This window comes from Crotalus tigris, unplaced genomic scaffold (genome assembly GCF_016545835.1).
Source record: "Crotalus tigris isolate CLP2741 ecotype Arizona unplaced genomic scaffold, ASM1654583v1 scf7180000024338.4412243, whole genome shotgun sequence".
NCBI classification, from domain to species: domain Eukaryota; kingdom Metazoa; phylum Chordata; class Lepidosauria; order Squamata; family Viperidae; genus Crotalus; species Crotalus tigris.
Genome location: NW_024100508.1, coordinates 3276436 through 3300275, shown reverse-complemented (window position 1 = coordinate 3300275; position 23840 = coordinate 3276436). Strand labels below are relative to the sequence as shown.

Here is a 23840-nt window from a genome sequence, read left to right as displayed (position 1 = left end):
AGGATACTCTGTGTGAAACTTCTTCAATAGCTTCGGGGCTCTGACATGACGTTTATGGACCCACTCATTTTGTGAGGGAGGGAGGTGTTTCCAGGCAACTAGGTACTGAGTTGCTCCATGATATCTCCTAGAGTCAAGGACTTCCTTTATTTCGAAGTGTTGTTCACCCTCCCCCATGATTGGAGGTGGTGGGGGGGGATTTTTGGCCGTAGAGGTGACTGATGCTCTCTTTTCAGCAAGCTGCAATGAAAAATTGGGTGTATTTGCCTGAGATTTTTGGGTAATTCTAATTCTACTGTTACTGGATTTATGATTCTTTTGATTGGAAAAGGTCCTATGTATTTTGGTCCAAGTTTTTTACAGGGCTGTAGGGACTTTAGGTATTTTGTAGATAAGTACACCATCTCTCCTATAATGAATGGTGTAGGCTCAACCCTTTTTTTATCGGCTTGTGTTTTGTAAGCCTGCCTAGCTTCATCTAGTGCTTTTCTGACTATTGGCCAGGTGTTTTGTAATTTTTCCATCCATTCTTTCAGCGAGGGGATCGTTGGTTCGTTTGGGGTTAATTCTGGCATGGGGTTGAAACTTTGACCGGTGGCTATTTGAAAAGGAGTGTAACCTGTGCTGGAGTGGACTGCATTATTGTAGGCAACTTCTGCAAAGGGGAGTAAGTCCGCCCACTCGGTCTGCTGGAAACTAAGAAAACATCTTAAATATTGCTTAAGTACTGAGTTCATTTTTTCAGCCCCCCCATTTCCTTGAGGGTGGTGGCTAGATGTCAGTCCCTGAGTGGTTCCTAAGAGGGATAAAAATTCCTTCCAAAATGCAGACGTAAATTGCACCCCCCTGTCAGAGATGATGCGTTGGGGTGCCCCATGCAATCTGTAAATGTGTTGGATGAAAAGTTTTGCTAAGGCTTTTGCAGTGGGAATCTTTTGGCAAGGGATAAAGTGCACCTGTTTGGAAAACAAGTCCGTGACCGTCCAGACCACAGTATTCCCATTGCTTTCTGGCAATTCCACTATAAAATCCATGGCTATTTCTCTCCAGGGGGCTGAGGGACTTGCCACTGTTTGCAATAGTCCTGGCACTTTCCCTTGCAACCTCTTTGCCGTGGCACATTTTGGACAACTGGCTATATAACTTTCAATGTCCTTTTTCATGGATGGCCACCAAAATTGCCGTTTAATTAAATGTAAAGTTTTTACAAATCCAAAATGCCCTGCTGATTTTGTGTCATGGCAAAGGTGCATGAAAGTTACTCTTTGAGTTGTTGGTATATATAACTTTTCCCCTATCCAAGGCAACCCGTCTTTCATTGTGCACACATTTTTGTTTTTCTGGAACCAATCATCTGTTTCCAAACTTTTTCTGAATTCAATTCCAGTTTGGCTGTCCAGTTGTGGTTTTAATTTGGCTTGGGTTCTTGTGGTTATTGATGCTGCCAGTTGTGACTCTGCCATTATTGGTCTAGAGTCTGTGGTTCGTGCGCTGTTATATTGGGGCATGCGAGATAGTGCATCTGCCAGGAAGTTCTTTCTTCCTGGTAAATGTTTGAGCTTAAATTGGAATTGGTGAAAATGCTGGGACCAGCGGGCTTGTTTGGGATTGAGTTTCCTGGAAGTTTTCAGGGCTTCCAAATTTTTGTGATCAGTCCACACCTGGAAGGGGATTTTGTTGCCTTCCAGGAACTGTCGCCATGTGAGTAATGCCCAACGTATCCCATAAGCCTCCTTCTCCCATACGGGCCAGCGCTGTTCTGTTTCCGTGAGTTTCTTGGATGTATATGCACAGGGTTGCAATACTGCATCATCATTTTCTTGTAATAGCACAGCCCCCACTGCCACATCACTTGCATCTGCCTGTATTATGAAGGGTTTGTCCATGTCTGGGTGCCTTAGTACTGGTTCGGCAGAAAAAAGTCTCTTTAGTCTCTCAAACGCTGCTTGGCACTCCATTGTCCATGTAGTGGCTGGCTAGGTTTTACTGAGGATGTTCCCTTCATTTTTAGTAAGTTAGTGAGGGGCAAGGCTATCTGTGCAAATGAGGGGATGAATTGGCGGTAAAAATTTGCAAAGCCCAGGAAACTTTGTAGTTGCTTTCTTGTGCGGGGTGGTGCCCATTCTAATACTGCTCTGACCTTCTCTGGGTCCATTTCAATGCCCTGTGGGGATATGCGATAGCCTAGGTAGTCTATCCTTTCCTGGTGGAATTCGCATTTTGAGAGTTTGGCATATAGGTGAGCGGCTCGCAGCTTCTTTAAAACCGCTCTGACAAGTTTGACGTGTTCTTCTTTTGTTTCAGTAAAGATAAGAATGTCGTCCAAGTAAACAAGGACCCCCTTAAACAGGTGCTCCCTTAGAACGTCATTGATTAATTGCATAAAGACTGCAGGGCCCCCTTGTAATCCAAATGGCAAGACTTTGAATTGATAGCACCCCATGGGGCAGTTAAATGCAGTCTTCCATTCGTCCCCTTCCTTGATTCTCACTCGATAGTAAGCTTCCCTTAAGTCTAGTTTAGAAAAATTTTTCCCTTTCGATAGGTGTGACAGCATGTCTTTCATGAGGGGCAGCGGGTATAGGTTGCTTTCACTGATTGTATTCAGGGCCCTATAATCCACGCATAAACGTAAAGAGCCATCCTTCTTCTCTCTAAAAAGGACCGGGGCAGCCACTTTAGGCTTGGCTGGCTCAATGAAACCTCTCTCCAGGTTTTTTTTTATAAATCTTTCCATTTCCTCCTTCTCCTTTGGGCTCATGGAGTATAATCTGGGCTTCGGGAGTTTTGCCCCAGGCTTGAATTCAATGGTACAGTCTGTGGGTCGGTGGGGGGGAAGCTCATTCGCCCTCTCCTCACTGAAGACTTCAGCAAGGTCCCTATATTCCTCTGGTATTTCTGTTAATCTTTTTTCCTCTCCTATGGATGCTTTTTCTATTCTTGATTCTGGTAGCCTCCCTTGGGGTTTTAAGTCCATAGGGTCCCCCTTCGGGAATTTGATTTCTGTCGTCCTCCAATTTACCCAGGGGTTCCATTTTTTCAACCATTCCATCCCTAGAATCATTGGGCATTCCATACCTGGGGTCACCACAAACGTTAAGTCCTCTTCATGGTTGCCCAGGGAGAGATGTATTGGCAAAGTGGCTAGGGTAGCTGGCACCCCCCCTGCTATGGATCCATCTAGCTGGCCAAATGAGATTGGTTGTTCCAGTCTCCTGGATGGGATGCCCAGATTCCCCACTAGTGTTGGGCTAATGAGGCAGCGGGTACAGCCAGAGTCTATTAAGGCTTTCACCTTCACAGCTTCGGGCATGGGGGGGATTAATATAGTCACTGTTTTGAAGATGGGTGTGATGCATCCACTTACCAGGGGTTCGCCCTCCGAGCTGTCATCTGAGGCATCCACCGGCCCTGTGGTGTAGGCTGGAGTCCTTTCCCCTTGGTGAGCAGAGGTGGGGGTTTCTGCAATTTCCATCATTCTCATGGCCGTTTCTTTTGGCTTAGCTGAATACTTTCCGGGTTTGTTGATTGGGGATCTGTCTGGGTTGTGCTGGGGGGCCTTTGAGCGGCATTCTACAGCTCGATGCCCTTCTCTTCCGCACTTGAAACATCCCATTTGCTTCTTGGCTGTATCCGATGATTTCACCGGTTGGTGTGTCAGCTCAGGCGGGGGGCGGCTCCATTGTTTTCCTCGGCGGTGCCTCTTCAATATGTCGATCTCTGCTTCCTCTGCCAAGACGTACCATTCCTCAAGTCGATGTGGGTCCCCTCAGGGCAGGCAAGCATCATATAGATCATAGTTTAGTCCGTCTTTGAAATGGCCAAGGAGGATGTCTTCTGGCCAATTCAGTTTGCTGGCAATGGCCCGGAATTCTTGTGTATACTCAGCCACTGGGCGTTTGCCCTGCCTCATCGTTGTTATTCTTTCACGGGCTTTGCGATCAGCCAGGGGGTCTTCAAATCGTCTTCTCAAAGAGGACATGAAACGGTTGAAGTTACTGAGTTCTGGGGCATTGGAGTCATGCAAGTTCACTACCCAATCCGCAGCTGGTCCATCCAGGGCAGATTGCACAATCCGGATGCGGGCTTTGTCGCTGGGAATATCCTGCCCATATTCCTCCATGTAGCTGAGGACTTGGGTTAGGAAAAACCCCAAGCGTGTTGGCTCCCCTTTGAATTTCACTTCCAACGGTGGACGTCTTGGAATGGATCGGTGCCTCTGTTGTGGGTGGTAGTGCCTTCCGTCCAGATTGCCATCTGTGGTCCGGTAGGGGGTGGGAGCTCCTGGATCAGTAGATGTCCCTGGGGTTGCAGGTTCCATGTCCCCCTCGGTGTCTCTCCCTTTGCGGCTCCAGGAACTGGGGCGGCCGTAGGGTTCAGTATTCTCCTCTCCTAGGGAGCTGAGAGTTCTCTTCATCAGGTCAATAGCTTTCTCTAGGATCCAGTCTGAGTACGGTGCCCAGCTTCCTCCCTCTTCACTTGCGTGCAGGGATTTCTCCATCTCCTGCTTCCATTCTGGTTGCTTGGTCCCCCGTCTCAGGGTCACCTTTCTTGATTCCTTTCCCCACTCACTTTTCTTTCCAACGCCCATCGACCAGCGAGGCTTGTGGTCCTGTGTCTCCACCACTTCTTCTCCTGAGGAATCTGGCCTCTCGGATCCCAACATCTGGCAAGGTTCCAACTGGGTCAGCGGCTCTCTTTCCAGGGAGTTTTCCCCCTCTCTTGCTCCATTGTCTGACATGGTAAATTTTTGCAAAATCCCCCGGCAAGGGTCTTCCTTCCAGGTGGATTAATTTTGCAAGTCCTGTCTAATGTAAGGACCCACCCCACTTTGCATCTTAAGAAGACAGAAGTCTTGGAATAATTCTTCCAACAGGAATCCTTTATTAAGAGAAAATGGTTGTAGGCATGCTAGACAGGACTTGGGGTCCAAGCTCTCCCATTCAAGGTTTTAAGGGGTTCCCCAGTAGTCCCACCCAATCAACCCCCCTTCCAGTGATAGTTTCAAGTATCACAATTCCACTCCCTTTCTTCTTTCTTCCGTCTGGATGGAGACTTCAGATAACTACATGAAAGGCAACTTCCCTCCTTTGGTATGTTAACGCTTCGAGGTTACAATAAACACACATTCAGCATTCAGCTCTTTGAAGTGTAAAGAAGGAAGTGAGGGCCATAAAGCCCCTTTGTTCTCCCCCTTCTCTCCCTCTTATGGCAGAATCCAGAGAAGGCAGAATTGGGAGTTTCTATATTTGATAATTTAAAGATGAAATATAATTGGATTCTGACAGAAACATGATTTAATCTTGGTGGGGAAAAAAATCACAAGAATTAGAAAAAACAACTTATCCCTTACGACTGCAAAATAAATCTGAGGACAAGAAAACAGACTGCATAAAATGGACTGTAGAAATGTCAGGAACATCGGAGAGAAAGGAAATGATCAGAGAAGCAGAGAGAAAGAAAAAGATTTTCCACGAACATGGAACGGCAGAAGCCCCGTACAAAGGCACTTCATCTGATTTACTTTTTATATCTACATTAACATTTATGAACATATGGAAAAACCTTTTGACTCAGCAAAATACTTTGATTGAGAAAGATATTGGGCAAAAGAAAAAAGACCAAAGTGGGTATAAAAAAAATAGATGATGGGACTTACCAGAGAGAATACTTAAAAAGAAACATTTGTTTGAATATGGTTAAAGAAATAGAAAGGATTTGGACTATATGTCACTCTAAGAGGGATGAATCCCCTAAATAATATAGTATGCTTTTTTGTTTTAGATATTTAAATGTGATTGAAGTTAAGAAAATTATAATGGATAAAAATGTTTTGAACAGACGAAATGACTAGATGTATTAAATAGAATATTTAAAGATTAAACATATTTTTAATTATGGTTAAAAAGAATAAGAAATCTTGGAAACAAATATATATTAGCTTAGGAGGGATATATATTTTAAGTAGTAGGTTGTTTTTTATATTTCTTTACTTTTGCTCTCCTTTCTTTCTTTTCACTGTTTTATCTATTCTTTAAGAAATGTAAAAGTGTGAGATGGTACGTATCAAAAAAACAGAGTTAAATTTTTAAATGTAATTAATTTTTGAGAAAATCTTAACCAGTAAAAATACTTAGAATCTTGTGGGAGAAACAAATTTAAATAAGGACTGTAACCGGATCTATGATAAGACAACCAGAATGATTGGATAGAAAAGAAATATTATATTGATGTGATTATTATTTTTAGGAATATTGGGAAAAATTATATATTGTTATCTATCAAAACATTAAGAATTGCATTAGCTCAATGTTTGCAAAAGAGGATATTTTGGGGAAAAGAGGAAATCAATTAAAACTATTAAGTGGATTATAGAGATCAATTGTTAGTGATTGTTTTACAAATGTAAACCCAGAAAACACACTGTTGACCAATTTTTAAGTGACTTATGTTTTAAAAAAATCAATAAATTACAAAAAAAAAAGAAAAGAAAAAGGTCTGACTTGGTGGAAAGGATACTACGAGATTGGGAAATTGGAAAAAAAAAATTCTGAGGGATGGCAATGAAGCTCACAATTGCTTAGGTTCATATAGGTCAGGAAGCCATCACCAAACCAACCTGTTCGATCGCCTAATGCAGTGTGTAAAGCCAACTGACGTTTGTTCCTACCATTTATGGACTGCTAGCAGAGATCAGATCATTACATAACCTAAACTGAGCTAGGTTTGATTTTGCTATTATTGAGAACTCGGCTTCCATCTTAGGTAGTCCTCCCTCGGCAGTCCTTTAACAGGACTCATTCTCGAATAAGTCTACCTTGGCCCTTCCTTTCATCTACAAACCAAATACATTGTTCTTAACCTGTTTAATTCAATAGTATGTAACGTAGCAATAATCATCTTGTATAGATTTTTGACCCAATGAGGACAGGAGCAGTAAGGGCTATTAATCGTGAACGCTCCCAAGCTGTGGGAAGTATGGTCCAGCTATCAGGTGCAGGGGATGCCCTCATTTCTTGCTTGTGAGTAACCCAGCAGTATCTAGTGGGCACTGCGAGAAACAAAATCTTGGACCGAGATAGGCTTTGGTCAACCTAGCACAGCTATTTATGCACTGTTATTTAAAGGAGGGGTGAGAAGCCATCAAATACATGACTGGAAAAGAACTGTATATTTAACTTTTATTAACATTTTATGTAAATAAAATTAAGTCAAACTGAGCGTCTGGCCTAGCTCCAAGAATTAACCCGTGGAACAACCTGCTTCCAGAAGCTGTGAATGTTCCAACAATTGAAGTTTTTAAGAAGAGACTGGACAGCCATTTATCTGAAATGGTATAGGGTTTCCTGCCTGAGTAGGGGGTTGGACTAGATGACATTCAAGGTCCCTTCCAACTTTATTATTATTATAGCTGCATCCCAGTAGGCCATTCAAAAACTAAGAAAATCTGTTGAACCAGAAAAAAAAAAGTTAAGCTCCTGGATCTTTGCATTGTGTGAACCCAGCCAATTATGCTTATGGCCCAAGACTACAAGCATAGGTTGTATTTTTAGCAATGGCTTAACGAAATCAAACATGGGCAGGCCAAGCAACCAGTAGTCTTGCAAGAAGTGCCCCCCCCCGGCAGTTTCTTTGAATGTAGTAAGTTATGAAAAAAATGGAAAAGAAACTCTTAAGAATATGAATATATGATATTTTCAATCAATATGTAAGAAAGTATCTTTCTTCCTTGCACCCATCCAAAAATACCCCCGTTTCTTCATGCAAATAAAAGCATTTCTAAAAATATGGTCATTTTTTTACAAGGCAAGTGGTCTGTTTTCCAGTAAAAGGCATTGAGACGAAGCAGGAGTAACAAACAGTCCTGTCTTTATTCATGTTACAACAGAACCAAAACAAAATGTCGAGCATGCCTTTTATTTCCCCCTTTGCAGGGCCAGTGCAAACCAATAAATGCAACGTAGTTCTCCCTCCTTGCACATGCGCACAAGGCTGGAGACAGCCTGTCTTGTCCCGGGCATCCACGTGGCCTTCCCGTGCTTTCTGCAGCCTCCTGCACTTGCTGAATGACTCAGCAGGCTCAGGACATAACACTCCTCCCCTTTTATTTCAAAACATAATACTTTATGATAATATCCTTTCACTCCTTTATCTCTCCCACACAGATATTTACTATTGTGCATGACTATAAATGAACACTTGTTCTTTTGAGAATGTTCTGATTTCTAAGTAACCTTAACCCTGTCCACATACTGACAGGAGTCTTACGTAGTCCTGTAAATGTTTGGGTGGACCTCTTGCTCGCTCTGACCTTCTTGGAGTGGTTGTGATGTCCTGGCCTGCAAACTCTCCTGCCAGGCTCAACAGGCCAGGTCTGTGAAGCCCCCTAGACTCAGGCAACCTCCCATGCTGCTGACTGGCTGGATCCTCTGAACCCAGATCAGAGTTCCTTGGTGGGGTGGAATTCCCCAAGTCCACAATGGACCCCTCTTGGGAGCACTGTCCCTTGAGCCCAAAACCAGCAGATGGATTGGCCTGAAAGACCGGTTGTGAACAATGTCCCATTGACCTGGTGCAAGAGTCAGGAGTGCCAGAGTCAAGAGCCGCCACCATGGGAAGACCCCTTTCTGGTGCTTTGGAAGTTCCGCTTTTGCAGAGATACTGTGGTCCATGATCGTAATCGTGGTCCTCCTCCCCCCTGAGCACAGAACAGAACTCAGCTTGTCCATTGGACGCAAGATGAAAAGGTGCTGACGTGGCATGATGGATCATGTTGGCCTGTAGAAAAGCCTGAAACTCACAAGAAGTGAATTGGGATCTGTTGTCAGAGACAAGGACATCTGGAAGTCCATGAGAAGCGAAGATTCCTCTCAACACCTGGATGGTCCTGGCAGTAGTTGTGAAGGAGACAGGAACGACTTCTAGCCACTTGGAATGGCTATCCACGAGGAGAAGGAAGAATTGCCCCTGAAAGGGCCCAGCGTAGTCGATATGAACCCTTGACCAAGGGGCTTGTGTCTCCTCCCACCTATGTACAGGAGCTTGATGCATTTCTGGCCTAGACTGCTGGCAAATACTACACTCATGGACCTGGGCCTTGATCTCTTTATCGAGCCCAGGCTACCAAAGATGGCTGTGCACAAACACCTTCATCCGGATTATTCCTGGATGTCCCTCATGCAGAGAGAACAAGACTCTAGTCCTCAATGAGGCTGGGATGACTACCCTGCTGCCCCATAGGACACACCCCTTGAAGGTGGCTACCAACATGGCTGCGTGCAAGCACCTTCATCCGGACTATTCCTGGATGTCCCTCATGCAGAGAGAACAAGATTCTAGTCCTCTACCCTGCTACCCCATAGGACACACCCCTTGAAGGTGGATAACTCATGCTTCCTCTTCCAGAAACTCTGGAACTCTGTGCCAGGACACGTGTCTGGCCATCCTGACAGCACCCATGTCAGCACGGGTGTTAGCTTGTGATCAGTGGCTGTTTCTGCAGCCAGATCCCTAGCATTGAGGGGACACTCAGTCAACTCCTGAATGGCAAGTATGTGATGAGCTGGAGCAGGATCTGACTCCACTAGTTGAAGAGCTAACCTGCTGAGGCCATCTGCATGGCCATTTCTTTGCCTGGTTTGTGAACCAGTGTGTAGTCATATACAGACAGGAAAATAGACCATCTCAGCATTCTAGGAGAGATGATGTGTGGGGTTTGCTTATTGGTTTGAACAACCCCAACAGTGGCTTATGGTCTGTAAAGACAGTGAAATGGGGGCCATAAAGAAAGTCATGGAATTTCTTTATGCCAGCCACTATGGCCAAGGTTTCCCTATCTATCTGTGCGTAATTACGTTCAGCAGATGATAGAACAGTCCTAGAATAGTAGGCTATAGGGACTTGTGTCCCATCAGCCTTCAAGTGGTTCAACACAGCCCCAATCCCATAAGAGGATGCATCACAGGCTATGCATATAGGCAATTGTTCATTCAAATGCACTAAAACCGCATTTGAAGATAGAAAGGCCTTGACCTCTGCAAAATTCCTTTTGTGGACCTTTGTCCACAGCCATGGAGCCTGTTTATCCAAGAGCCAGTGTAACGGCTCAGCCACTGCAGCCTTGTGAGGGAGGAATGAATGGTAAAAGTTTAACAGTCCCAGAAAAGCCTGGAGTTCGCTTTTGGACTTGGGACTTGGGGCCTGCTGAATTGCTTTAAGCTTAGATTCAGCAGGGTGGATGCCTTCAGCATCAATACAGAATCCCAGAAATTCTGTGGAAATGACTCCGATTTTACATTTATCTTGCTTTCATTTTAGCACTGCTTGGCGGAAATGCAGCAAGACAGCTCTAAGCCTTTTTGCCAGATTTTCAGATGATTCCCCAGCGATGAGGACATCATCAAAGTACGGGCAAACACCTGGAATATTGCAGAGCGTTCGCTCCATCACACACTGGAAGATGCCAGGGGCTATATTAACCCCAAACTGCAGCCTTTTGACTTTAAATGCACCCCGGTGTGTTACAGTTGTTTGAGCCTCTGCCGTTGCCTCATCAACTGGTAATTGTTGATAGGCCTGGGCCAAGTGAAGTTTGGCAAAAACACGGTCTCCTTTGAGGGAGGCCTGGATGTGGCTCACCACTGGCAACGGGTATGAGTGCTGCTGCAATGCTTTGTTAAGTGTGCACTTATAGTCCACACAAATTCGGACTTCTCCATTGGCCTTCAGTGGTGTTACTATGGGGGTTTCCCATGGACTGCAGTCCACAGGTTCTAAAATGCCCTGCTGGAGCAGCTTGTCCAGCTCTGCATTAATTTTATTCTTCAATGCGAAGGGCACCCATCTAGGCTTAATCCTAATGGGTGCAATGGCTGGGTCTAAACGTAAAGAAATGGGAGGCCCTTTGTATGAGCAAAGCCAAGCTCTGAACTGATCACATCAGCAAACTCCTTGCAAACTTCTGCAAGGCCTGTTGTTTGCAGACTGTGAAGTCCAGTCACTTGGATTCCAAGGGCCTCGAACCAACTGAGTCCAATAAGACTCGTATGATCACCCCCAATTACCACCACATCTAGCAACCCTTCAAACTGCTTACGCTGCACCTTGAGTGTGGCCTTCCCTTTCATGCTGACTCTGGAATTCTGGAAGTCAGTGAGAATTAAATTTGAAGGCCGGAGTTTAACTCTTAGGCCACTTCTAGAACAAATCTTTTTGAAAGTATCTAGAGAAATGATCAATAAAGCAGACCCTGTGTCCAAGTCCATCGATAAAGGAACCCCTTGCAACTTCACGTCAATGTGAAGCTTCTTCCTGAGTGGCCTGTGAGCCCCAGTTTTAAAAATGCTTCTACGGGATGCGCAAAAACCCACCCTGTTCTGGCTGGGAACCCTGGAACCTTTCTGAAGGAATTCTTCCAAAGACCGGTCCTTCTGAAGACCCAAACTGACGGAGGCAATGTGGCCTTGCCTACCACATGCCCGGCAAATGGCAGAGCGGAAACAGCAATCAGAGTGCTTGTGGCATCCTCCACATCCGAAACACTGAGGGAATGAGGATGTTTTGTCTCTGCGCTCTTGAGGCCTTCTCTCCGCTGGATGCTGTAGTCAGTCCACCTCCATCTCTGGCTCCTGCTCATATTCTTCTTGAATTACCTCTTGATGGATGGCTGTCGAAGTTGGAGGGTTCTTGGCAAGCTGCAAGGCCTTCACAGCTCTGCCTGCTTCTGTTTCAGCTGCAATCTCTCTCAAAGCATCTTGGAAAGAGATGTCTTCCCTTGTGAAGGACTTTTGTTGCAGCTCACGACGTCTCAGTCCACAAACTAAATCATCCTGAAGTCTCTCTTCCAGATCCTTGAAATCGCATGCCTAGCTGCTTGTTGTAACACAGCAATAAAGTCCGCAGCAGACTTACCAGGCCTCTGGTCCCTCTGCTCAAACGCGTGTTGCCATGCAATCACCAAAAGCTTCGGTTCAAAATGTTCTCACAGCATTTTTTTAAGCTCAGCATAAGCAATTTATTCAAGTGGTGCTGGGGTGATCAGATTCTCTGCTATATCGAACATCTCTTGCCCACAGACACACAGCAGCGTAGCAGCTTTAAGACCATCTTCTCAGATTTGGTTTACCCGAAAGTAGTTCTCTACTCGGACCATGTAGGAATTCCAGCATTCCGGATGAGCTGTGTCAAATTCTGAGAGATGGCCTGGTTTGGACATCATTACTGCCCGGTAACCTTGTCAAGGCTCATGCTACAAGGTTGCGAAGGGGTCTCTTTTGCTGTGCTCTCCTCCAGAGTTCTTGTACTGGCAGGCAGAGTCGCACTCTCAGGATGCCGAACTTCCCAGCGCTTAAGGCCGCTCTTGGTGAGTCAGCCTATCTTCTTTCATTATTCCCCTTGCAGCAAATCCCACCTTCGTCGCCAATGTTCTGTTTTCCAGTAAAAGGCATTGAGATGAAGCAGGAGTAAAAAAAACAGTCTTCACGTTACAACAGAACCAAAACAAAATAGCGAGCATGCCTTTTATACCTCCTTTTGCAGGGCCAGTGTCAACCAATAAATGCAACGTATTACTCCCACCTTGCGCATGCGTGCAGGGCTGGAGACAGCCTGTCTGGTCCCGGGCATCCACGTGGTCTGCCAGGGCCTTCTGCAGCCTCCTGCACCTGCTGAATGACTCAGCAGGCCCAAGACATATCAGCAAGAATAACATTGTGTTAGGACTCCAAAGAGATTCAAACCTCAAAAGAGAGAGGTTGGTCTGCCAATTAGAACACTACTTGTTTTCTAGCAAATAATCAGTCTTTTTTGGAATCTCTAAGAGATTCCTAGATGGATATTTCATGGTGTGAAATACATTGAGATGCTTCTTCAGCTGAAAGGTTCTGGAACAGCATTCAAATGATGCTCAAGAGATTTCAGCCATGATCTAAGTCAAAAAAAAAAAAAAAAAAGGCGTGTCAAGATCAACCTCTCCAAAACACAAGACAGTGCTCTGGGGGAAAAAAAAAGCAAAATGCTATAATTCTCTGTTACTGACTGCTAGTGAATGGTAAGGAAAAGTGGATTCACCTAAGCAAATTTTGGAGAGTTGAGGAGAGATGTTTTCCACAGAAGAGGCTATGCAAAAGCCGGCTCAGATAGATCAGTTCAATCTGAGTTAAGCAGAGTATTATTATTTTTTTGGGGTAGCGGCAAGGCCTTTCTTCAAAGGACTCACAAGTACATAATTAGTCTTCCTTTGATCACCGTTTCTCAATAAGAGAGATGCCGTTAGAACTGTAACTCTTCCATACAATTATGCTTCTCAATTATGTCCTGAAAGAGAGGGACAAGAAATATTTTGAATACAATTCTGAATGGAGTTTTTTGACGGTGTGGAGTTGGTAATCAATTGTTTCCCAGATGGACTGGAACTGCAACACCCATGACTGATATGCCAGGGATTCTAGTGCTTTACTCCAAAGTATTTTGGTCTGACCCTTCATGGCTGACCCACTGAAAAGGGAGAGATCTTTTACTGAGTGTCTTCCTTTGCCCCAACTGGTTTCTTGTACAAAAACGCTTTAGCCAGACTTACGTAATTTACTTACCCAAAAAGAAGAGCACAGGGATGAGTATACTAATTTATACCACTGACAGACATAGGGATCCGAGTCTTTGGCATTCATACCTTTCTCACAGAGATGGAAATCTACCAGGAAAAAAAAATCTAAGATCCAGAAGAGCCCATAAAACTGTGTATAAGCCTGAAGAATCTACAAGCCTGTGTATTGTCTAACACCTGGGTCTACAAAATAAATAAATAAAAAAACTCCCTGTAACCACCATTTCACTCTCCAATACATCCAAATACATTTTATGATGATGATGATATATCATCATTTCTGGGTTTTCGCAATCTCCAATCAATTGTTGCTATGGAAAAAGTTAGTGGGGATTCCATACTGTGTTATACAATCAGCCTAACCAGAAAATAAAAGTTATCAAATCCCCACAACTCAATATTCTTGCTTGTATATTTATTTTTTTATTTATTAAATGTACTGTGTTAAAACTAAAACAATAATTTATTAAACCCAAAGACCTTATTGTTTGTCGTGTAACTGATGTTTTAAATATAGGAGGAAGAGGCAGCAAAACCATTTATATTATTTTTACTTCAACAGAGAAAAATATGTTTTACAAAGATTTCAGAATATGAAATCTTTTTTCTTGTCCATAATGCAGAGATGCCAACATTCACATGCATCAATTATACTAAGCAAGGTAGTTCTGCCAGCAGCCCCATGTTTGATTTTGATTGGGGGAGTCTACTGTCAAATGGAGCTGTTTTGTAGTTCTCTATCTTGCTTCTTATGGATTCAGACATTTTCTGAAAATAGATATGAAATCAGGAAATTGATATATCCTGGTGTTCAAAATGTCAACTATTAGAAGACATTTCCTTAGGAAAAAGATCAGGTTTCCTTATGGCAATGATATATATGAACATAAGGCCTCAGAATGCTCACATGTCAAGAAATAGGAAGCAGATACTTTATTCTGCAGTTCTGCTTGCTGGCTTTGGCCCAAAATAATAGAAATGGGTGGGGTTGGTAGGATAATCAGATTAATAAACAATTAAACATCTGAATCTTGAACAGATGACTAAATAAACATCTTGCTTATTTATGGGTTCAATCTAGATGCAGTTTGAAAGAAACTTGCATCTACCCAAGTGATAGTTTCTAAACAGCTCCTAAAATATTTCAATTGAATAATGGGAAGAAAGCATAAGTTTTCATTAAATTGCTAGTTGTGTCCCTTTAATTGAGACTTCATGACACTTTACAGAACAGAAGAGCACCTTTCCTAAAATGATTGCATGGGGGGGGGGATGAAAGGTACAAAGGTATCTTGTCTGCAGACAGGAAAACAATAACAAAAATGACATGCCACATGTGATACAGTGTGTGCCACTTATTTTAGTATTAAATACTGAAGATTTATATACATTAGCTGGCTTCAACAGCAGCCTATGCTCAGATACAAAAGATGTTGTGTTCTCACAATATCTGATACCCAAAGAAAACCACTGTATGAGGGCTTCACTTGTAACTGACATGATAAAACAGTGGCTTCCCACCATTCACCAAACCATAGTTACTGCCCCATTCCATTTCAAGGCTACCCCAGCTTTTGTGAGAATTCTGCTATTAAAAATTCAAGCTGGTTTAGCAAAATCAAGGCAAAAGCAAGGGGGTGAAGGGACCTTGATGCCCGAATCTGATGTACCCCAACCTTCTTGCCAATGTTCCTAATCTTCATATAAGTGCTAATCTAAGATGAAAAGGCAAGACAAGCTATTTGAGCCAATACTGTCACACAATCCCCAACTAATGATGATGATGGTTTATTAAACTTGTGGAATAGTGTCATTTGGCTGCAAGGTCACCATATATATATATATATATTATTATTATTAGATTTTATAAGGATAAAGGGGAAGTGGGGTCTATGGGGGTATAACAAGGAGTGACAAACAAAAAGGGTTAGACCAGGGGAAGGGAGAGGTATAATAGTGGGGTTATCCCCACAATAAGTCAACGCTTTAGCAAGTAAACCCATCCAGGTATACATATTCCATCATAATAATTAATATAAAATAATCATACTTAATATAATATTACTAATATATTGCTAATTAATCATACTAACATTAACATATTGGTGTATTACTTATTAGTTATAATTACTTGTTAAAATCACAAATAGAAAGGGGAAGAAGAATTCATAACAATACACATAGAATTTAAGTACAAAATAACAATTATCCCATTAAATGCCATAAGCTTTTCTCATTCTATCATGTTGCTATCCATTGGTAAATTTTATCCCTTGTTTTAAAGTAGATTGAGTCTTCTTTCTCTTTCATTTCTAAAGTTAATCTGTCCATTTCAGCACATTCAAGTACTTTTATTATTATAATCTGGTCAGATGATAGATTTTCTGTTGGAATATTCATGAACAGGAAGAGTCATGTGGTAACTCAGTCAGCCAATGGGAAGAAAGTGCTACTGAGTCTGTGCAAAAAAAGATTATTGAGTTAGGAGCTGGATTTCCAGTCTCAAGGTTTTGTCTCTGGTCTGTCTCTGTAAGAAGTCTTCATTAAGCTATGTTGATGTAAAGAAGAATGTATGGTAATGTAAATATTTTGATATAAAGAAGTTAATTTGAATCAGCTAAATGCAATCAACTCTGAGAGCTTCTGATTTATTTTTTCACCAATAGAGAAATTAAAATTCTCTAACAGGTTATGGGCCCAGAGCTTACCAAGGACTGCATTGTAATTTAAAGCTGGAAGAAATTGCCTGTGTTTAGAAAGTATAAGAACAAGGCAGAATTAGCAGAATGGCTGCAATAGAATTTGAGGAAAACTCTGTGCCTCGTTTGGGCCAGAAGAATTACATTGTGTGGGCTGCAAAAATGGAATGTTTGCTGAAAGCTAAAGAGCTGTGGTATATTGTAGAAAATCCACCACAAGTGTTTGCAGCAGTTGATCAGAAAAATCATGATAGAGCACTGGCTTATCTCATCTTGAATTTAGACGATGCACAATTTCTAAATGTTGCAAATTTAAAGACTGCAAAGGAGATTTGGTTGAATGTTTCTGCTTGCAACATAGTGCAATTATCAAGACAACTTTACAGGGCCTGTTTGCAACCAGGTGAATCTGTGGAACAGCATTTAAATAAAATGCAAAGTTTATTTTTGGACTTAGAACAACGTGGGATTAAATTCCCTGAGTCCCAGAAGGTTTTATTGGTGTTGAACAGTTTAGATAAAACCTGGGACACAGTTTCTGCAATATTTGAGTGCAAAGAAGAACAAGACTTAAAGTTTGAGGCTTTAAAGGCATGTTTGCTTAATGAAGAGGAAAAACACCATTTAGAAGCAGCCACGAGGAGGAGAAATTCCTGAGGAGGGGGTCCAGACTGCAAGTCTCCAGAGGAGAAGAAACAAGCAGATCAGACCCGGACCAAATTGCAACAAAGGAGAGATTTTGCAAGCAGAGAGCTGCTTGGCAGGAAAAGACTTGCTACATTTGTGGGGCAAGCACACATTTGCAAAGGAACTGTTTGCAGAGGAACAATTTGCAGAAAAAGACATTTGTGCATACAAAAAAGACTAATTTGCAAAAGGAACATTTTGGAATTGCAAAAGTTTGCAATAGCAACAACAGAGACAAGTGGCTAATAGATAGTGGGGCAAGTCAAACAATTGTTAATGACTCTGAATTATTTTGCAGGTTTGTTCCAGTAGCACAAGAAGCTGTGGCTTTGGCAAATGGCCAGAAAACAAAAGTCATTGGAAAAGGTGATGTAAAAATTCCATATTTGGAATCAAAGTTTACCAATGTGCTTTGTGTACCTGAGATGGAACATAATTTGTTAAGTGTGTCTAATTTAGACAAACAAGGTTTTGAGGTCATTTTTGTAAATGGAAAATGTCTCATCAAAAGGAATGGGAATATTTGTGCAGAAGGCATAAAGGAAGATAATCTATATGTATTGCAGGGACAAAAGGTTCAATGTTCCCATATATTTAAGAATGTTGCAGAGCATGATTCATGTGTTCATCTTCTGCATAGAAGACTTGGCCATGCAAGCTTTAAAGTTTTGCAGCAAATGCAAGATTTTGCAGAAGGGCTAAATTTGAAGGGATGCAAAACATATTTGGACTGTGCAGTATGCAAAGCATCGAAGTCAAAGGCATTCCCAGTTAGTAAATATAGCACAAGACAAACAAAAAGAGTTCTAGAGCTGGTCCATGCAGATCTGGTGGGACCTATGCAAGCCAGTTTGGGAGGAGCAAAATATGCACTGGTAATTGTTGATGATTATAGCAGGTATTCATTTTGCTATTTGCTTAGAGCAAAGACAGATGTGCTACAACAATTCAAACAGTGGGTAAGTTTTGTAGAGAGAAGATACAGACAACAAGTGTGTCAGTTGCAAACTGACAGAGGTACTGAATTTATGTCAACTAAATTCCAACAATGGTTGGGGCAGTTGGGGATAAGACACAGACGTACAAATCCTTACACAGCAGCAGAGAATGGTGTAGCTGAAAGAAGGAATGGTGTTTTGCAAACAATGAAAGATTCATTATTGGAGGATTCTGGTATGAGCAGGTCATATTGGGGAGAAGCCATATTGACTGCTAATTATATAGTTAACAGGCTGTGGAGTTCCTCCATTAATAATACTCCATATGCCATTCTATATGGGAGAAAGCCATCACTGGCACATTTGAGAATTTTTGGAAGTACTGCATGGGTACATATTCCAAAAGCAATCAGAAGAAAGGGACAGCAAAAGGCAAGAAAGCTCAGGTTTGTGGGCTATGAGCCAGGGTCAAAAGGATATCGCTTTAGCGATGGAAGTAAAAGAATTGTAATTTCAAGGTCTGCTAATTTTGCAGAACAAAATTGGGACAGAATTAATGCAAATTCTGGGTATGTCTCACTTAATGACGGTGATCTGTTTAATGACAATAACTCATCTAATGATAAAAAAATGATGATTGAAGATTTCCATGTTCAGGGAGGAGAGGCTGAACAAGACATGAAGCCAGAAAGACTTGAGACACGGGAGCAGTTAATACCACGTAGGTCAGAGCGATGTAATAAAGGAATTCCGCCTGACAGGTATTCTGCTAGCAAGGTAAAGGTTTGCAATATGTGGTATGAGCCAAGAAGTTATAAAGAAGTGTTGGCATTACCAAAAGCTGAACAAGAAAAATGGAAGGAGGCCATGGATAAAGAGATGAAATCCATGGGAGACCATGAAGTATTTAAATCAGTGACTTTGCCACAGGGAACCAAAGCTGTGGGTTGTAAGTGGGTATATAAGAAAAAGGTATTGCCAAATAATGATGTACAGTATAAGGCCAGGTTAGTGGCACAAGGTTTTTCACAATTAAAGAATGTGCACTACGATGAAGTATTTGCGCCAACTGTGAAAAGTGAGAGTATAAGATTAGCACTGGCGTTGGCAGCGGCATATAAGCATAAAATCTGGCACTTTGATATCACAACTGCATTCCTCAATGCTGAGTTAGAGGAAGAAATTTATATGATCCAAGCACCAGGATATGAAATTGCAAAACCTAACATCGTATATAAATTAAATAAGGCTATTTATGGGCTGAAGCAGTCAGCCAGAAACTGGAATATCTGTTTAGATACTGCTTTAAAGGATCTTGGATTTAAAAGTTGCAAAGCTGATAACTGTATATATATTGGACAGTTACAAGGAGGGAATTCTCTACTGTTATCATTTGTGGATGATCTTTGCTTCATCGCAAAGGATGCATCACAAGTGAAAGAATTTGCTGATAAATTAGGAAAGAAATTTGAATTAAAGAATTTGGGGAGAAATAAAAAATTATCTTGGTGTAGAGATACAGAAAAATAAAAGAGGTGGTTATATTCTCAGTCAAAGGAGAAAAATTGAGCAGTTATTGGAGAAATATAATATGAAAGATTGCAATACTGCTCCCACACCCATGAGTGCAGATTTTTATAATAGTTTAAGTGCGGACAAAGGTGAAACCTGTGATCAAGAGATATATCACTCAGCAATAGGGAATTTGTTATATTTATCACAGTGGTCCAGCCCAGACATAGCTTGCGCAGTAAGCATTTTGAGTCGTTTTACTGCTGCATCTACAAAGTTACATTGGATGGGTGTAAAAAGGGTTCTCAGATATTTAAAGGGAACTATAAATTTGGGTCTTCAAATACAGATTACTGAGGAATTGAAATTAAAGTGTTATGTTCATAGTGACTATGCAAATGACATAAACACAAGTAAATCAAATTCTGGGATTATAATATTGTTTGGAGGGACTCTGATTGGATGGAAGTCCAGAAAACAAACAACTGTTGCTATTTCAACAGCGGAAGCAGAGTTTATTGCTTTATTTGAATTGTGTTCTGAAGTTACATGATATGTACAGTTGTTGCAAGATTTAAATATTAATGTAAAAGAATCTGTAAAGGTATTTGAAGACAATAAAAATGGCAACTGGTGACAGGGTGAAGAACAGAAGTAAACATGTAGACATTAAGTATTGTAATGGAAGGGGAGCTGTAAAAGGAAAATTGATTAGTTTACATCATTGTTCTTCTGAAGATAATTTGGCAGACATGATGACTAAAACATTGGGTGGTATTCACTATGGAAAATGTGTAAAGTCAATAGGTCTGATGTCTCTTCCTGTCATGAAGGGAGGAGTGTTGGAATATTCATGGACAGGAAGAGTCATGTGGTAACTCAGTCAGCCAATGGGAAGAAAGTGCTACTGAGTCTGTGCTAGAACATAAATTGCCAATTGAGATTATCAAAAGCTTTTTGTGCATCCAAAAATATAAGCGCCATCTGTTTCCCCGGATACTTTTCATAATATTCCAACACATTCAAAATAATCCTTAAGTTATTCTTTATCTGTCTTTTAGGCAAAAAGCCATTTTGGTCTGAATGAATAAATTCGTTCAAAACTTTCTTCATTCTTTCTGCTATAATTGCTGTAAATATTTTATAATCCACATTTAATAATGACATTGGTCTATAGTTTTTAATTTGTGTAAGGTCAGTATCGTCTTTAGGTATAAGAGAAATATTGGCTTCTGTCCAGGAATTTAGTATTTTTGTCACCGAGAGAGTTTCATTACAGAGATCTTTCAATATCGGGCTTACTATATCTTGTAGAGCTACATAAAATTCTGCTGGGAGGCCATTGGGTCCCGGAGTTTTATCCTTCTTTTGCCTTTTTATACCTTCTGTAATTTCCATCATTGTTATCTTCTCATTTAACATATATTGCATTTTCTCTGATATCCTTGGAAGGTTCGCTTTTTTTAAATACTCCTGTATTACCTCTTTAGAAACCACCTCCGCCTTGTAAAGTGTCTCATAGTAAGCCTTGGCGATTTTTTTCAATGCGTCATTATGGCAATGTATTTCACCTTTTAAATCTTGCAGTTTACTTATCAGTCTTTTTTCTCTTTCTTTTTTCAATCTGTATGCAAGACATCTTCCTGGTTTATTGGCATTTTCAAAAAAGTTCTGTTTGGATCGCTTAATCTGTTGTGCTCTTATCTCCAATAAATTTAATTTATGTTTTATTAAATCCATTTTGTATTAAGTCTGCTTGGGTGCACATTCTTTTCAAAGAGTTTTCTTTTGCTACTGGAAGCCCTCGACTTACAACAGTTCATTTAGTAAATGTTCAAAGTTACAACAGCACTGACCATTTTTCACACTTATGACCAGTGCAGCTTCCCCACAGTCATGCAATTTACCTGCCAATGCTTGACAACTGGTTCCTATTTATGCCGGCTGCAGTGTCCCAGGGTCACATGATCATCTTTCGTGACCTTCTGGTAAGCCAAGTCAATGGGGGAAGCCAGATTCGCTTAACAACGGTATTACCAACATAACTAATTTTACTAATTTAACAACTGCAGTGATCCGCTAACAAATGTGGAAAGAAAAGTCATAACATGGGCCAAAATTCACTTAACAACTTGTGGTTGTGCAACATAAATTTTGGGCTCAACTGTGGTCATTAAGTTGAGGACTACCTGTATTATAGAGAAGACTGTTTTTGGGTGAGGCCACAAAGGGCTTGGTCTGAATGGAAAGACCTTCTTCTGCCCAGAACAAATTGAGAGGGCAGATTTCACCCAAACCGACTTCCTCCACCCCCTCCCTCCCTCCCTCCCTCCCTGAGCCCCCTTTTTTGTAGTAGTTGGGGGTGGGGGGTGCCAAGATTAAAAAGGGGAAGGCAACCAAGGAAAGGAGGACTGTCTGCATGAGCCCCTTCCTCCACGGATGCCTGGGGAAGGCAAGGCAGGTTCCCCATCAACAGAACCAGAAATGTGGTTGTTTGGGGTAGAAACCTCCCCAAGGACCCCAGCCGCCTCCTCTTGCTGCCACTGCATCCACTGGACTCCAACCTTCCTCACCCCTGGAGATTGGAAGGCCTGGAAAAAAAACTGGAAAAATTGGAGGGGGGGGGAAGAGGGTTTTTCCCCCCATTTTTTTCCAAATGGTTTTGGAAAAAAAAAGAGGGGACAACTGTTTTTTCCTCATTTTTCCAGGGGTTTTTTCCCCCAGGCTTTCCCATCTCTACCCATCCCCAAAAATGACGTGCCAATGGTGAGGAGGATGCAGCCTGTGACCCAAAGACCCGGACAGGCGCATCTCCTCTATTAGGATTTTTTGCTTTCCAGAAGGGTCTGTTTTTATTGAGATACATATCCAGTCTTGTTATCAGTGCTCTTTCATGCTTCAGGCTCAGTGGTGGGATTCAGCTGGTTCACATCACTTCGGCAGAACTGGTAGCTAAGTTTTTGTTGCTCAGACCCAGAATGGACTTCTGGAAGTGGCACCCACACAGAACTGGTTGTTCACATATTTGAATCCCACCACTGTTCAGGCTGCATGATATAGAGCCAAGTTACATAAGGATGTGAAGGGTTGTAACAAAGGGAAATTGTTTAGTCTGTTGGCTTCTTGCTTTTTGGCTCTGTTGTCTGATTGTCATTGGCTAACAAAGTTTATAAAACAATGCTACCAACTTTCTAAGATGTGGCACTTCTGGACGTGACTCTGCCAGCGTTCCAGATTGTTGGCCACCCAGCTGCTTAATTTAATCAAATAAAATGCTGCTTAATCAAGAAGTCTCTGCTTGGCTTATCTAATTAGATTAATATGGTATCTCAAGTATAAAAAAGGGACTGGGGCCTTACAGCACCATGCATTTATTTCATCTGCATGGTGCCAAACACAAAGGGTTTTTCTCCCCCAGACTTTCCCATCCCTACCCATCCCCAAAATTGATGTGCCAATGGCCTGAAGGACACATGCTTCCCAAGGGTTGGAACTGCCAGGAAGCCTCCCCTGAGGATGGAACCAAGGCCCGGAGCAGCTGGGCTCTTCTCTTTGGCTGGCTGCGAGCGAGCTCACAGCTTCTCATCGCAACGAGGCCGGTGAAGCAGCGGCTTCCTCAAAGTGACTTTCACCTACAGAATAGGCCACCAAGATGCCGAAATCAGCAACCGGGAAGCTACAGCAGCAATGGAGGAATGGGCGCAAGGACGCTCTAGCTCTGCCCCTCATTTTCCTGATGGGTCGCAACCCCAAAAGTGCAGGTGCTTCTAGAGCAGAGGTGGAGAACTATGGCTCCTCTTATGACTTGTGGACTTCAACTCCCAGAATTCCTGAGCCAGTCTGGTACCATAGCTGGATACCCTCCCCCCCAGTTGTACAGACTTCAATTTCCCCAATTCTCCACAGTTACCATCCTGATTGGGAAATTCTAGGAGTTGAAGTCCAGGCATCTGGAAAGGAAGATATTGAAAGGTTAAGGCTAATTTTAACCAAACCAAATTCAAACAAATTACAGCTGTTGAGAGCCTCCATCCAGTGCTGTGCATAGCCAGCTTTCCTGATCTCCTTTTCCAAAACCTTATCCTAGAATGGAAAACATGGAGTCTTTTCAAACCAGTCTCACAACCCTGAAAATTGTTGGACTTAAGTTAGTATCAGTTGCCCCCACTATTCATAATACAGAAACAGTCATTTTTCCACACCACCCAAATGAATAGGACAACTGAGTGTGTGGTTGCCTTTATATGGTCTATTTTTAGGTTTAAAAATATTTCCAGGTAAAAGAAAAAAAAATCTGTTTTCCTTCCATCCTAAAGCTGAAGTGAATTCTCTACCAACATCTCACATAGACTGCATTAATCACATATTAGGGTTTTTTGCTTTCCAGAGGGGTCTATTTAT

General features: G+C 42.0%; 1 protein-coding gene across 3 annotated transcripts in view; it reads left to right on the top strand.

The window, feature by feature from the left end:
* LOC120300114 (snake venom serine protease 2-like) overlaps window positions 1-23840 on the top strand; it is a 326022-nt gene that overhangs the window by 130025 nt on the left and 172157 nt on the right. The window lies entirely within an intron of this gene.